This window comes from Magnolia sinica, chromosome 9 (assembly GCF_029962835.1).
Source record: "Magnolia sinica isolate HGM2019 chromosome 9, MsV1, whole genome shotgun sequence".
NCBI classification, from domain to species: Eukaryota; Viridiplantae; Streptophyta; class Magnoliopsida; order Magnoliales; family Magnoliaceae; genus Magnolia; species Magnolia sinica.
This window is the reverse complement of record NC_080581.1, coordinates 59611591-59626751: the sequence shown is the minus strand read 5'-3', so window position 1 is coordinate 59626751 and position 15161 is coordinate 59611591. Positions and strand designations below refer to the sequence as shown.

Sequence of the window (15161 nt, the reverse complement as noted above, 5' to 3'; positions counted from 1 at the left end):
TTATGTTCATAAAACCAAGATATAAATGGGGTCCAATATGCAATATTTTACCCTCAACAAGTTTTCTATCAACAAATTTGATTAGGTTCCTTGTGTGGGACCTTGGCCAGTGGGCCTAAACATGGGTTTTAGGTGTAGGACCTTTGCTCTAGGGGAGAGCATAAAATTGTGTCTTTAGTGGAGGACTGTAAAGGTTATTGGTGAACCTGTTTAAAAGCATTAATAGTGAAATTCGGTGCACTCTGGGATTGAATGTGGATGCCGGGAGTGGAGTAGGTACGTAGCCGAACCATTATAAATGCTTGTGTTTGAAATTATTATTTGCGCTTCTATTTAATCATGCTTATATATGCTTGAATGTTTTAACTTCTTATACATGATTGAATGAATGTTATGGATTGATAGAAAGCACATTCCACACACAAGCTCACAACATTAGGCTAGTTGTTATATTATGCATATCCTTTATAGCCTTTGTGATTGAAACCTTTAACTAGCTTGAAAGCCATTAGAGTTATATTGCCTTACTAGCTTTAAATTGAATTATCATTTAAGTAGGACAATCAAGTTTTTAAATAGGCAAACAATAATTGAAAAGTCTTATTCACCCCCCTTTAGGACATTATTGCCTCATATTCATTCTTCAGTATCAGCGGTGTAAACCGCAATTTCAAGTACACCTTCCTGCATAGTGTTTCCACTTAATGCAAGAAACATGAATTTTATAGTAGGAGTGATACAACTCCTTCCTAAGTTTCATGGACTAGACTTTGAAAGTCCATACTTGCACATTAAAGAATTTAACGAGATACTCACCACATTACACTTTCCAAACATGTCTGAAGACATAGTAAGACTGAAGTTATTTCCCTTCTCATTGAAGGAGAAGGTTAAAGCCGTGATCTATCGACACATGGGCTAAGATGATCCAGGAATTTCGTAAAAAGTTCTTCCCATTTCATAAAATAAATATTTTATGGAAGACAATCATGAACTTCGTCCAAAAAGAGGAAGAAACCTTCTTCCAATCCTGGGAGTGGTTTAAGGACCCCACGAATTTGTGTCCACGTCATGGCTATGAAATCTGGCAAGTAATAAGCTTTTTCTATAATGGACTGACTTCGTCCATGCACCAGTTTGTAGAGATGATGTATAATGGTTAATTCATGAATAAAGAGGCCGATGATGCGTGGGACTATTTTGATTAACTTGCAGAGAACGCATAATCATGGAACACTTCCCCAAGACCCACCATGTCTATGCCTACTTAGTCAAGAGAGAAAGGAGGAATGTACATCTTAAAGGAAGAAGATGACATGAGTGCAAGGGTGGCCAATCTCACAAGGAAAGTCGAGGCAATGGAACTTAAGAAGGTGGAAACTATCAAACCCAAGGAGGTTGGGGAAGTTATTTGCGGTATTTGTGCTAGCAACATACATGTAACGCAGGATTGTCCCATAATTCCCACTTTTCAAGAGCTATTGAATGAATAATCAAATGTCGTAAAAAATTACCAATGACCATTCAACGGACCTACCTCAAATACATACAATCCCAGCTGGAGGAACCATCCAAACTTCAATTGGAGGAATGGACAAACGACCAATCTTCAAGAGGCCCTTACTCAACTCTTAAATCAAAGGAAACCTCGAGAGGATCTAGTTCTAAAGCATATCCAAAGCTAAGAGTTTTTTAATCAAGGCACATTATAAGCATTCTGAGAACTTACTAAGGCCATAAAAAGGATTGAGTCACACTTAACGATTTGGGAGAAAGGAACTTTTGCAGCCCAACCTCTACCCAATCCAAAATCGCAATGTGAAATAAGTGACCTGAGCTCTTCGCATACCATAGAGCAAGCTAAGTCTGTCACCACTCTTAGAACTGGAAAGATAATTGACAAAACTATTCCGATGAGTTCTAAAAAGCCTGATGACTCGAAAAAAGTTGAGAGTGATAGACCTAGCATTGCTTCATAAGAGCAAGAGTCGAAAAGAGTATACAAGCCAGTTACACTATTTCCCCAACGGTTAATTGCACCAATACCTCTATCTAATTCTTAGGATATTTTGGAAGTGCTTAAAAAAGTGAAAGTCAATATCCCTTTATTGGATGTTGTTAAACAAATTTCCTCATATGCCAAGTTCTTAAAAGATCTATGCACTACCAAAAGGCAGCAAAATATACAAAAGAAAATCTTTTTGATAGAAAAAGTGAGTGCCATCCTCAAGCAAGATGTGCCACAAAAATATAAGTATCTCGGTAGCCTAAACCATCACTTGTGTAATTGGGAATCACTAGATTGAACATGCACTCCTTGACTTGGGGGCAAGTGTAAATTTGATCCCTTACCCGATCTACGAACAGCTGGGTCTGGGTGAATTAAAACCCACCCAGACCACACTACAACTTGTTGATTGATCAGTTCATGTACCGAGAGGAATGATTGAGGATGTGTTGGTCCAAGTCGATAATTCTACTATCCAGTGGATTTTATCATTTTGTATACTTAAGCTATCATGGATGCGAGCACTCTGATTCCCGTCATTCTTGGTCGCCCATTCCTAGCTACATCAAATGCCATCAACAATTATAGGAATAGAGTTATGAACTTATCTTTTAGGAACATGACACTGGAGCTCAACAATTTTTTAAACATGAGCAAATAATTAGAGGATGTTAACGATACCCACGACATTAACATGATCAATTCATTCATAGAAGATAGAGTACTTTTGACTCTATACTTTGACCCTTTGGAGACATGTTTGGCCCACTCCCATGATTTAGATGATTACATGATTAGGGTCATGGATGCCTTGCTTGATGTAATGCTGGTACTTGAAATTAACCAGTGGAGGCCACAATTTGAAACTTTACCCCAAACCAATATAATACCTCTACCGTCTAGTCTTAAGGCACCGAAGCTTGACCTATAACCTTTGACCGCTAATCTTAAATATGTTTATTTAGTTCAAGATGAGACATATGGTGATTTCCTCCCACCTTGATGAAAAGCAAGAGAGCATGCTCATTTCTACTCTTCAAGAACATAAGGGAGCCCTTGGATGGATGATTGCAGACCTCAAGGGAATTGATCCTTTAATTTATACTTATCACATTCACTTAGAAGAAAAAGGAAAAACCTACCAACAACCACAACGTCGCTTAAATCCAAACATGAAGGAAATGATTAAGGCTGAAGTACTTAAGTTGTTGGATGTGGGTATCATATACTCGATATCTGACAGTACATGAGTGAGTCTTACACAGGTGGTTCCCAAGAAGTCCAGAATCACCATCATTGCCAATGTTGATAATGAACTCATGTCAACTAGAGTTACTACTGGTTGGGGGATGTGTATTGACTACAGAAAGTTGAATACTATCACAAGGAAGGACCACTTTCCTTTACCTTTCATTAATCAAAATTTGAAAAGGTTAGCTGGTCATTCCTACTACTGCTTCTTGAATGGGTATTCGGGCTACAATAAGATGGAGATAGCCCTTGAAGATCAGGAGAAAACAACGTTCACATGCCCCTTTGGCACCTTTGCTTACCGAAGATGCCATTCAACTGTGTCATACCCCTTCTACATTTCAACGATGCATGTTGAGCATATTTTTAGATATGGTGGGGCAATATTTAGAGGTCTTCATGGACGATGTCTTTGTCTTCTGTCCACCTTTCAGTGAATGCCTTGAACATCTTAAACTTGTGTTGAAAAGATGCGATGAGAAAAATCTTGTGTTAAATTGAAAAAATGCCATTTCATAGTTCCCAAGGGAATAGTTCTTGGATACATAACTTCGTCTAAGGGAATTGAGGTGGATAAGGCTAAAATTGATTTAATCTCTAACATACCTCCACCTAAAAATATATGTGATGTGTGACCACCCAAAAATATATGTGATGTGCGATCCTTTCTAGGATATATTGGGTTATATAGGAGATTCATTAAGGACTTTAGTCATCTCTCTCATCTTTTATGCATTCTCCTACAAAAGTATGTACTATACGAGTGGAGCGAAGAATGCTAAAGAGCTTTCTATAAGCTCAAGGTTATGTTGACCACCGCTCCTATCATGCAACCACCCGATTGGAATATTCCTTTTGAGATTATGTGCGATGCATCTGATTATGCTATTAGGGCGTTATTAGGCCAGAGAAAGAAGAAGAAGCCCTATGTGATTTACTATGCGAGTAAAACTCTAAATTTTGCTCAAGTTAACTACTCTACTACGGAGAAGGAGCTCTTAGCCATAGTGTTCGCTTTGGACAAATTTAGGTCCTACTTGATCGGATCCAAGATCATCATCTACACTGATTATGTGATACTAAAGTACCTTCTTTCTAAGAAGGATGCCAAGCCTTATTTGATAAGATGGATCCTCCTACTTTAAGAATTCAATATTGAAATACGTAATAAAAAATGAGTAGAAAATGTAGTGGCTGACCATTTCTCAAGACTTGACCTACCTAATTCCCTTGAGATGACACCTATAAACGACATGTTCCCTGATGAACAATTGTTTAAACTTTCCTAATTACCTTGGTTTGTCGATATTGCGAATGATCTTGCTACAGGTTTCATGCCGATCCATTGGACTGTGCAAGAAGAAGAAATTCTACACCGAGGTACGCAAATTTGTTTGGGATGATCCATAACTATTTAAATATTGCCCATACCAAATTCTAAGAAGATGTGTGCCTGGTAATGAACATCAAAGCATAATCTCCTTTTGTCACTATTAGGTTTATGGTGGTCACTTTTTGCTAAAAAGACCACAACCACAATTTTATAGTGCGGACTGGTTGACAATGTTCAAAGATACTCATGAGTTTTGCAAAGCTTGTGAGCGTTGTAAAAAATTGGGAGAATTGTCCCGTTGAAACATGATTCCATTGAACCCCATTCTAATTATTGAAGCATTCGATTGCTGGTGCATTGATTTCATGGGACCATTCCCCCAATCATTTGAAAACATTTATATCTTATTAACTGTAGACTGTTACCAAGTGGGTTGAGGCAATTCCATGCTGGAATAATGATCATCAAATGATCATTTGATTCTTAAAAGAAAACATCCTTTCCTGGTTCGAAATACCTTAAGCCATCATAAGTGTGGAGGGTCACAAGTTTGCAACAGGTCATTCGAGACCTTAATGAAGAAATACAGTATCTCTCACAAAGTCAGTACCCCTTATCACCCATATATAAGCAGTCAAGCTGAAATTTTCAATAGGAAAATCAAACAAATTAAGGAAAAAATAGTTAACCTTGATCGCAAAGATTGGTCAATTAGACTTTTTGATGCTTTATGGGCTTATCGTATAGCTTTCAAGACCACCATTGGAATGTCTCCCTTTAGACTTGTCTACAAGAAGGCTTGCCACTTGCCTGTGGAGATGGAACATAAGGCCTGTTGGGCGATTAAGAATTTGAACTTCAATTTGGACAACATCGACTCGTTACGCAAACTTCAATTGAATAAACTCGAGGAAATTCAAAACGATGCATTTGAGAACTCGAGAATTTACAAGGACAGAATGAAGGTATTCCATAACCGAAACATTCTTCAAAAATCATTCACGCCAACATCTTTTTCTGTGTAAGCTTCGATCTCGTTGGACTGGCCCTTTTATTGTTACAACCGTTTATCCTCATGGGGTTGTCGAGATACAGAACCTGATGAATGGAAACATTTTCAAAATGAACAGTCATTGTTTCAAGCCATTCGTTGAGAAATTTGACTCAAAGAATATGTCCATCCCTCTGACTATCCTGTTTATTAAGATTGACTTCTTAGTCTGATGGAGGTATAGTTAGGATTATTGCTTTCTTAGGATTAAGTTAGATAGAATTTTTCTTTAGTTATTCGTGTTTATTATTGCATAACCCTTACATAACAAGGACTTTGAATATCACTGCATTCATCCTTCTCAAGTACTATCTTCCTAACTCATTACTCCTTTTATTATTTTTTTCTCATGTTGATATTATTGACTATTTCTTAAATTGAGGACAATGTAAATTTTAGGTCGGGGGGTGAGATTAGATGGATTTAATCAGTAATTTTCTAGGTTTTGAGCAAATTGTTTAAAAATTTTCAAATTTTCTGTTTCAAAACTTTCTTAGAAAGAAAAAATTTCGTGTGATTTGAGTGTATGCTGAGTACTATGATAAGATATGGAATAAATCTTTAGGAATCTAGTGACTAGTTAATTAGTAACTTTTGATTGAGTTTTCTTAATTAGTTGATTAATAGAAAATGTTAAAACATCAATTGAGTCAAGGTCACACACTTCACATCTAATTTATGTCCTATAAAATTATTTACTTTCCAAGTGATAACATGTGAATTACTTAAAAGTGATTATGAACCAAATTTGGATATTATTGTCTACCTAAAAAGGATTAAAAGAAGAGAAACAAACCAGCTAGAAAATAGTAAGATCATGGCCACCTACAGGATGTGTTTTAAATGAAAAATTCAGAAAAAGAATGAAAAAAGGTGAAAGCCAATGATATAAAATCAAAAAGTGGAAAATAAGTGAATCGGAATCAGTATTTGTGTTGAACTATCCATTTTAAGGTAATGAACATGGCAACATTATGAAAAATATAACAAATTCATGGAAGTTTAAGTTAGAACTCACTAAACACACTAGAAACTTGATGTTTGGGCTTATTCTATTTGTTAAGTGATGAATAAAGACTTAGTTCATTTGATTGCTATGGACACTAAGATCTAGATTGCTCATGTTTTATTTCAATACCTTTGAATATCACTCACATGTATAGGCTTGTGCAGAAAATTTCTAAGGGAGGGTTGTAATTTGAATTTTAGAGAAGTTGTGTTCTCATGTTTTGCTCGGGACTAGTAAAATGCTAGTTGGGGGGTGTGTTGAGTGTGAAATATCGCATATTTTTTCCTATTTATGCCTTGGTTTTATAAACATGATAGCCCTTAATCGATTTAATTATACAAGTTTTCATGTGCGAGGTGATTTCGAGAGCTTAAGGTGAAATTGATGTTAAAAGGAATATTTCTTAGGATTAAGTTAGAGTAGTTTAGGTTTTGTGTTAGTTACTTTGTCTAGTGGAAACCCTTTTAGATGATGTAGACGTTATTATTGGGGGTTAAATTTGTATATTATCTCCCATTTATATCTTAGTTTTATGAACATGATAATGCTTAATGTTATATTTTATACATGTTTGTGTTGCAAGATGAATCTGAGAGCTTAGATTGAAAAGAATGCTAAAAGCATAGATTTAATACTAAGAATCACTAAGGCAAAGGAGGGATCTTAGGAGACCAAGAACGGAGAATTCTCATACTAAAGATCCTAGGAAACCAAGTATAAAGGGTGGAGAAAAGATTGGCAAAAGCACAAGTTAAACAACAGAAAAATGGGACAGTTCGATGCTACCTAAGCCAACTTCGGTAGCTACCTAAAGTGCACAAAACAGTCCAACAAGAAAACAACTTAATTTGGTGCTACCTAAGCTTTATTCGGTACCACCGAAGTTAGCTTCTGTAGCTACCTAAGCCAATTTCGGTAGTTACCTAAGCACTCTGCACATACAATTTTAAATGCGATAAATTTCAGATACAACTTCGGTGCTAATGAAATCACGAAGAGTTGTAATGCAGGGCCGACGCGGATTGCGTAATTTGAGGCGGTTTGCTAAAATTCCAAGTTGGTGCGTAAGACGAGGATGCACAACGATAAATAGGAGTCCCTAGGATGTTTTTAGGCATCATCTAGGGTTTGAGGAGTGGAGCAAAAGCGTGGAGAGCCGCCGCTAAGAGTCTTTCTTCTTTTCCTTAGTTGTTTTTAGTTGTTTTTATGCTTTTCTTAAGAGATTTTAGTTTAATCATGTCTATGGTTGGCTAAACCTCTTAGTTAGGGTTAAGAGGTGAAGCTTGTAGTGTGATTGGGATGTTTAGTTTTCTTTGATTCATGTTTATGTTTGAATTTCATTGAATTCTAATTGATTTTAAGGAATATTTTTAGTTTTTAATGGTTTGTTGTGACTCAAATTACAATAGATCTGCAATGGCTTTAAATATCTTCTTTTCTATTTGAGATTGTGGATTTGGTAAATCCCATTGTTTACCATCGTCTCCTGGGCATGGTTGGGTGATGGAATCTCTTCCAAATCACCATAATTCTCTTTCATTGAGGCTAGATCAATGAGAAGTTCATAGATTTAACTGTCTCTTCTTCCAGCTAGATAGGATAAGACTCATATTTTAGTTGGATCTCTTGAATTAAGTAAGGTAGCATCTCAATTACTACAAGTGGATCCTTGGAAACCCTAGTTCCCACCTTTGAATTCTTAAGTTTTTAATTAAACACTTCACAATTACTTCCTTTTTATTCCCATTTTAGATTTAGATCTTTTTCTAGTTTTGATTCTAATTACTTTCAGAATACACACGAGATTAGTCCCTGTGGATTCAGCCTCGGTCTCACCGAGATTATTACTACATCACAACCTTACACTGGGGTTGTGAACAAGTTTTTGGCGGTGTTGTTGGGGACTAACGGTTGCATTTTTTGAGATTAATTAGATTTAAAATTAGGTTAAGATTAGGGTTTTTTTACTTTCTATTTTTAGATTAGGATTTTTCTGATTTATTTTTAGAAACTAATTTATATTCTATTTCTAGGATTAGAAACTTTCTTAATTTTTTTTTAGAAATTAGTTTGCTTTTTTATTTCTTTTTTAGAAACTTTTTTTTTCCTTTTTCTTCTGCAAGATCCCAATATAGAAACTTCTAATGTAAGGCCCGTATCCTAGCCCGTACCGTTCTTTAGACTCCCGCGATCCTCCCCGTCGAACTTCGGTAACTCGTAACCTGTAATAGGTATTTTCGCGTGACACTAAGTCGCATCCTGTAGATCTGAGTCGACTCAACCTAAGACTTGTACCATTGTGACAGCGCCGTCGCCGTGGTTCTAATACTGCATCTTACGCACCGATGCGATACCCAGGCCAGGAGTTATGGGCCTGCGTTTATTTTTAGAAAAATCCCGCGTTGCAAATCCCGAGAGAATCTCTACCATCTATCACATCAATCAATCAAGTACTATTCAAGTACACAACCCATCCCTCTCTTACACAAGCCATCCCCATAGTCAACTCTCTCTCTCTCTCTCAACCCATCCCTTTCTTACACACACCCATCCTTTCTTACGCCCATCCCATCCCTTTCATCCCATCACATTCTCTCTCCCTCTCATTCTCTCTACCATTCCAAGCTACCAAGAGTGGATGTCCAAGCATTTTCCAAGAAGAACCCCAAGTGTGGCCCACTTCCTACCCCCAAACCTCTCATCCTAGCCCTTCAATCTTCATCATCTTCCATCAAAGTTGAAGCCAAGGAGCTTAGCATTCTAAGGATCCTAAAAGAAGTGGAATCGGTGGGTGTTTTTAGGATTAGATTGTGTTTTTGATGATGAGCCAAGTGGGGCCTACTGATTGATGGTATGGATCTCACTTTAGACCTTAGGTGTGGCTGATGGCCCACCATGATTCATATGTTCATCCCATGATTGGGCCATTCTCCATGGACCCCATCATGATGTTTTCTTTTCCCATTGAGAAAAGGTCATCTTGACCTTACATTTTTGGTGAAAAAGGGATCTCCACCGTTGATTTTGATTGGTGGGCCCACATGTATTGGGACCCACTTAATGTATGCGTTATAATGTATGGAAGGGAGGGCTCATAGTGGTGGAGCCCTCCATCACATGCTGACTCTCTCTCTCTCTCTTGTAATGACATGTGGCCCACCTGATCCAGACCGTCCGATCGTGAGGCCCACCTTACTGCTGCCCATTTTTGGGCAGACCCTAGATGAAGGAAAATACAAATAGCAGCTTGATCCAAACCTTAGTGGTCCATCCATGTGGAACCACTGATGTATATGTTGCATCCACCGTCCAGTGTAGGGATGGTGGGTCCCACAAGTTATATAGCTATTGTATTGACGTCAGCAAGTTCTGTGGGTCTGATCTTAAGGTATGTGTTTCATCCTAATCATCCATTTGTGTGGGGACTCCACCGTGATATATGAGTTTTATCCTCACCGTCCATCTGACGGTGGACCCCACCATTATGTTTGTGTTTTATCCATGCCGTCTATGCATAGCACGTGGGGCCAACCTTGATGTCGTGCTGCATCTAGCATGTGGGACTCCACCGTAATTTATATATTTTATATGCACCGTCTAGCTTGTTAGACAGTGGGAACCCACCTATAATGTATGTATTATAGCCATGCCATCCGTCTGTTGCTGGACTGGGACCCACCCTTCACGTGCTGCACGTATGGGGGTGGGGCCCACCTTAAGGTATGTGTTGTATCTACACCGTCCAACCCTGGACGGTGCGACTCACTTAATGATTATGGGATCCACCATGACATATGTGTTGTACATCCATGCTATTCGTTTGGTGGGGGCCCATTTGGGAGGTGCAAGCCCACCTGCTGGCTGTGTAGGGTCCACCTGCTGTGTGACCCATTAAGATGTATTTGAGGCCCATGGTATGTGGCTCATTGAGATGTATTTGAGGCCCAGGTATGAGGCCCATTGTGATGTATTTGAGGCCCAGGTATGAGGCCCTATGTGATGTATTTGAGGCCTATGGGATGTGGCCCATTATGATGTATTTGAGGCCCAAGTATGAGGCCCATTGTGATGTATTTGAGGCCCAGTTATGAGGACCATTGTGATGTATTTGAGGCTCAGGTATGTGGTTCATTGTGATGTATTTGAGGCCCATGGGATGTGGCCCATTGTGATGTATATGAGGCCCATGAGTGAGGCTCAATGTGATGTATATGAGGCCCATGAGTGAGGCCCAATGTGATGCATGAGAGGCCCTTGTATGAGGCCCAATATGATGTATGTGAGGTCCTTATGTGAGGCCCAATGAGACGTATATAAGGCCCTTATGTGAGGCACGTTGTGGTGCATATGAGGCCTATGTGATGAGGCCCAATTGTGATATGTGATTCCATCATGATGTTTATGATGCCCATTTATCTTCCTAGTTGGTATTATAATAGGCCATACCTTGGGAGCAATGGTGGTTAAATGTCCACATTATAAGGGTAATGATGGTTAAATGTTCACATTGTAACTCTTCCTAGGGCCCGTTGTTAGGCCCATTCTCATATTCCCTTAGTGGGCTAACCCAAATCATTGGGCCCCCATAATTGTTAGGCCCATTCTTGATATGAGTACGCCGTCTAGGCCCATCCTTGTTATGAGAAGAGTACATTATCATCATATAACATGCTTAGTATAACTTCATGATACATGCCCATACGCATCATATGTATGCTTGATATGAGGAGTGATTGATCATAACATATGCCATGGGGCATGTTGTTTATGGGACTCCCTAATAGATGGAGTTGCCACACATGAGTGCATGGTACGTACATGATTGCTGCATGACTGGATAGTATGACTCATGCATCTCGCATTTGTGTGACATGATTACTGTACACCCTAGTGACATAAGGGCCGTAACCTCCATAGGCAGGATGGCAGGATTGGACACTAAAAATATTTTAGTTCTACATGGGGCGCGATAGATGTCCCTGGGTGAAATTCTCTAAAGCCTTATGGTACCAGGAGGTTGTCCAACATCTAGACCGAGTGGAGTATGAGCGCCAAGTACTGAATACCAGGAGGCCGCGCTTCCCATTGTGTCATGGTCGGTTGGAAGAGGCTGCGGCCTTACCCGCCCGAGATGAGGGGGCAAAGCTAGGCTGAGTTTAACCAGCTTGAAGAATGAGTCCGCTATCGACGTGCCGGGTAGATATTGAAAGACTACTGGCGATGGGGCGGCAATTTGGTTTGGAGTCTACTAGACCCCGGTGATATTCCAGAGATGAGCTGTATTATTATGTGGATTCAAATGAGGATTGGTATGCTTGAGTTGCATCTCTCAAATAACATTGGCCACGTAGGCCTTGCATCGCATAGCCTTGGTATGATCGATATCATTCATGTCTTGCATTGCATAGCCTTGGTATGGCCGATAGCATTCATTCCTTTCATAGCATAACCTTGGTATGACAGATAGTATTCATGGACTTATCAGCATGTTTTCGTATTACTTTGATATTACATTCTTAGCATATACCTTGCGCACACACTTACACTACCCTCTAAGCTTTTTATAAGCTTATACACGATTGTTGCGTGCAGGTGATGCTAGGATGCTGCAGCAGCATTGAGATTGGATTGTACAGCTATCTTTTAGAGCTTTCGATATTGATATTGTATTTCCCTTATACATTGTACTTAAAGTTTTTGATTATAGTGGATATGTGGTGATGTTTCTGGTTGTTGTTGTTGTGGGTTATGCTTATGGTTATGCTTCTTTCGAGATAAATGTACGTTGGAAATCCTCCTTGTAGGATCCCAGGATCGGAACCTGGTGGTACTAGGAGCAAAGAATGAGGTACTACGGAGGTTGTTGGTGCCGGATTCGGCAATCGGAAATTTTGTGAGCCCGGTTTCCGAGTCTAGGGCGTGACTTCTAGTTTGGTAACTTCTTTTGAATTCTCTCTCTTTCTATTTCTAGATTTCTATTTCCCTATTTCTTTTTTAGGTTTAGGTTAGATTATTAAATTGAGGGCTGAGTGTGTTTCATGCCTAAGTGAGTCTATGATAACACTCGATGTCTCTTGAGTGAAGGAGGATTAGTTGAGGGTTAACTATCCATCACAGGATTAGACACCACTCAAGATCCTCGGAGTTAATTGAAGTGATGAGCGCAAATCAACCTGTGATCCAACCTCAACCTCGGGTTGAGGAAATTCAGGATGAGAATGAGGTGCATCAAGCACCCTCGCCTCGTACTTTACGAGACTATTTACAATCGGTGGGGGTGAGTACACCTTCATGCATGATTTTTCTAGAAAATATGGGACATGTAGATATCAAGCTAGGGGTGATCCAACTCCTTTCAAAATTTCATGGGCTTGAATTTGAAAATCCATATTTATACTTGAAAGAATTTGATGAGATCATAACCACTTTATATTTTCCTAACGTGTTCGATGACACAGTCAGGCTGAAACTCTTTCCCTTTTCTTTGAAAGAGAAAGCTAAGACGTGGTTGCATTCGCTACGTCCTCGATCTATTGGTAGATGGAACGATATGACAAGGGAGACAAAGAAAAATTTCCCACATCATAAAATGAACACCCTCAGAAAGTCAATCATGAACTTCGCCCAAAAGGAAGATGAAACATTCTTCCAATGTTGGGAGCGGTTCCAGGATCTTGTCAGTTCATGCCCACAACATGGTTTTGTAATGTGGTGCATTACACACTTTTTCTATGATGGACTGACATCTTCCATGTGCCAGTGCTCGAGACAATGTGCAATGGGGAATTCATGAACAAAAATGTCGATGATGTGTGGGATTATTTGGACAGACTTGCTGAAAATGCACAATCATGAGCCACCTCCCCAAAATCAAGTACCACTTCTTGACCCACTCAATCAAAGGAGAGGGGCGGAATATACCTGCTAAAAGAGGGTGATGATATCAATGCTAAAGTGGGTAATCTCATAAGGAAATTCAAGGTCATGGAACTAAAGAAGGATAAGTCTAAAGAAACTGTTTGCGGTATTTATGCTTACAACATTCACACAATTGAAAATTGCCCAACAATACCTGCTTTTCAAGAGGTACTGAATGAGCAATCTAATGTTGTGAATAATTACCAAAGACCTTTCAATGGATCCACCTCTAATACATACAATCCTAGTTGGAGAAATCGTCCAAACTTCAGTTGGAGGAATGGACAAACTGGTACTCCTCAAGGATTCTTTAATCAAATTCCAAATCAAGGGAAACCTCAAGAGGATTCGGTTCTAAAGCATCTTCAAAATTAAGAGCTTTTCAATCAGGGTATGCTACAAGCCTTTCAAGACCTTACAAAGGCCATATAAGGGCTTGAGACAAAGAATGTGATTGGGAATAAGGGAAGCCTTCCAGCTCAACCTCTTTCCAATCCAAAACCGCAATACGAGGTCAATAAGCCAAGCTCTTCAAATCAGATGGAGTAAGCTAAATGTATCACTACTCTTAGAAGTGGGAAGACCATTGGAAAATCTATTCTGGTAACAGCTGAAAAGTCTAAGGGCCCGGAAATAGATGAAACTGATAGACCTAGCAACACTCTACATGAATTAGAATCGAAACTTTAAGGCAAACTAGTTGCACCATTGCCCCAATGGTTGATTGTGCCAAAACCTCTTTCTAACTCTCAGGACATTCTAGAGCTGCTGAAACAAGTGAAGGTCAATATTCTTCTACTAGATGTTGATAAACAAATACCTTCATATGCTAAAATTTTGAAAGATTTGTGTACGACCAAAAGACGGCAAAGCATTCAAAAGAAAATCTTTTTAATAGAAAAAGTAAGTGCCATCCTAAAGCAAGATGTGCCACAAACATATAAAGATTCCGGTAGCCCAACCATCGCTTGTATAATTGGGAACTACCGAATTGAGCACGCACTTCTTGACTTAGGCGCGAGTGTAAATCTAATTCCTTACTCGGTCTACAAACAGCTAGGTTTAAGTGAATTAAAACCCACCCAAACCACATTACAACTTGCTGATTGCTCAGTTCATGTACCGAGAGGGATAATTGGGGAGATGTTGGTCCTGGTTGACAAATTCCACATTACAAAAAGGAATGATGAAAATGAGGCCCTAGGAATGAAGAAAAGACAGAATCATTAGGGGTGGTGGAAACAAGAAAGAAATTCTATTTTGTGCTAAAGCATCTGTGACAATCAGGATAACCACTGTTAACATTATTGTCACCGGAACGGTTGGAAATTTTGCAGTTAAATTATACAGTACAGTTACTGTACCCCGAAAGAAGCAAACCATTTTCAGTCATCTCGAAGAGATTTTACGTCAAGTCCAGCACAAAATACCTAGAGCCGACTGAATTTTATGCCCCTTCAGAAGTAAAGATAGAAGAAATGGCTGATGATAGCATAGATCCCTGGAAGTTAACATTCAAAGATTTCAGAAAGTACAGCTTAGCTAGTAGGAAATTCATGAAGAATATGGGCTTTGACTATGAAGAACTGAC

General features: G+C 39.0%; 1 non-coding gene across 1 annotated transcript; it reads right to left on the bottom strand.

Annotated features, from left to right (window-relative positions):
* Positions 1-13247: 13247 nt before the first annotated feature.
* On the bottom strand, positions 13248-13354 carry LOC131257076 (small nucleolar RNA R71). Its single transcript, XR_009177096.1, has one exon. It is a non-coding gene; the product is annotated as a small nucleolar RNA R71 (small nucleolar RNA).
* Positions 13355-15161: the final 1807 nt, after the last annotated feature.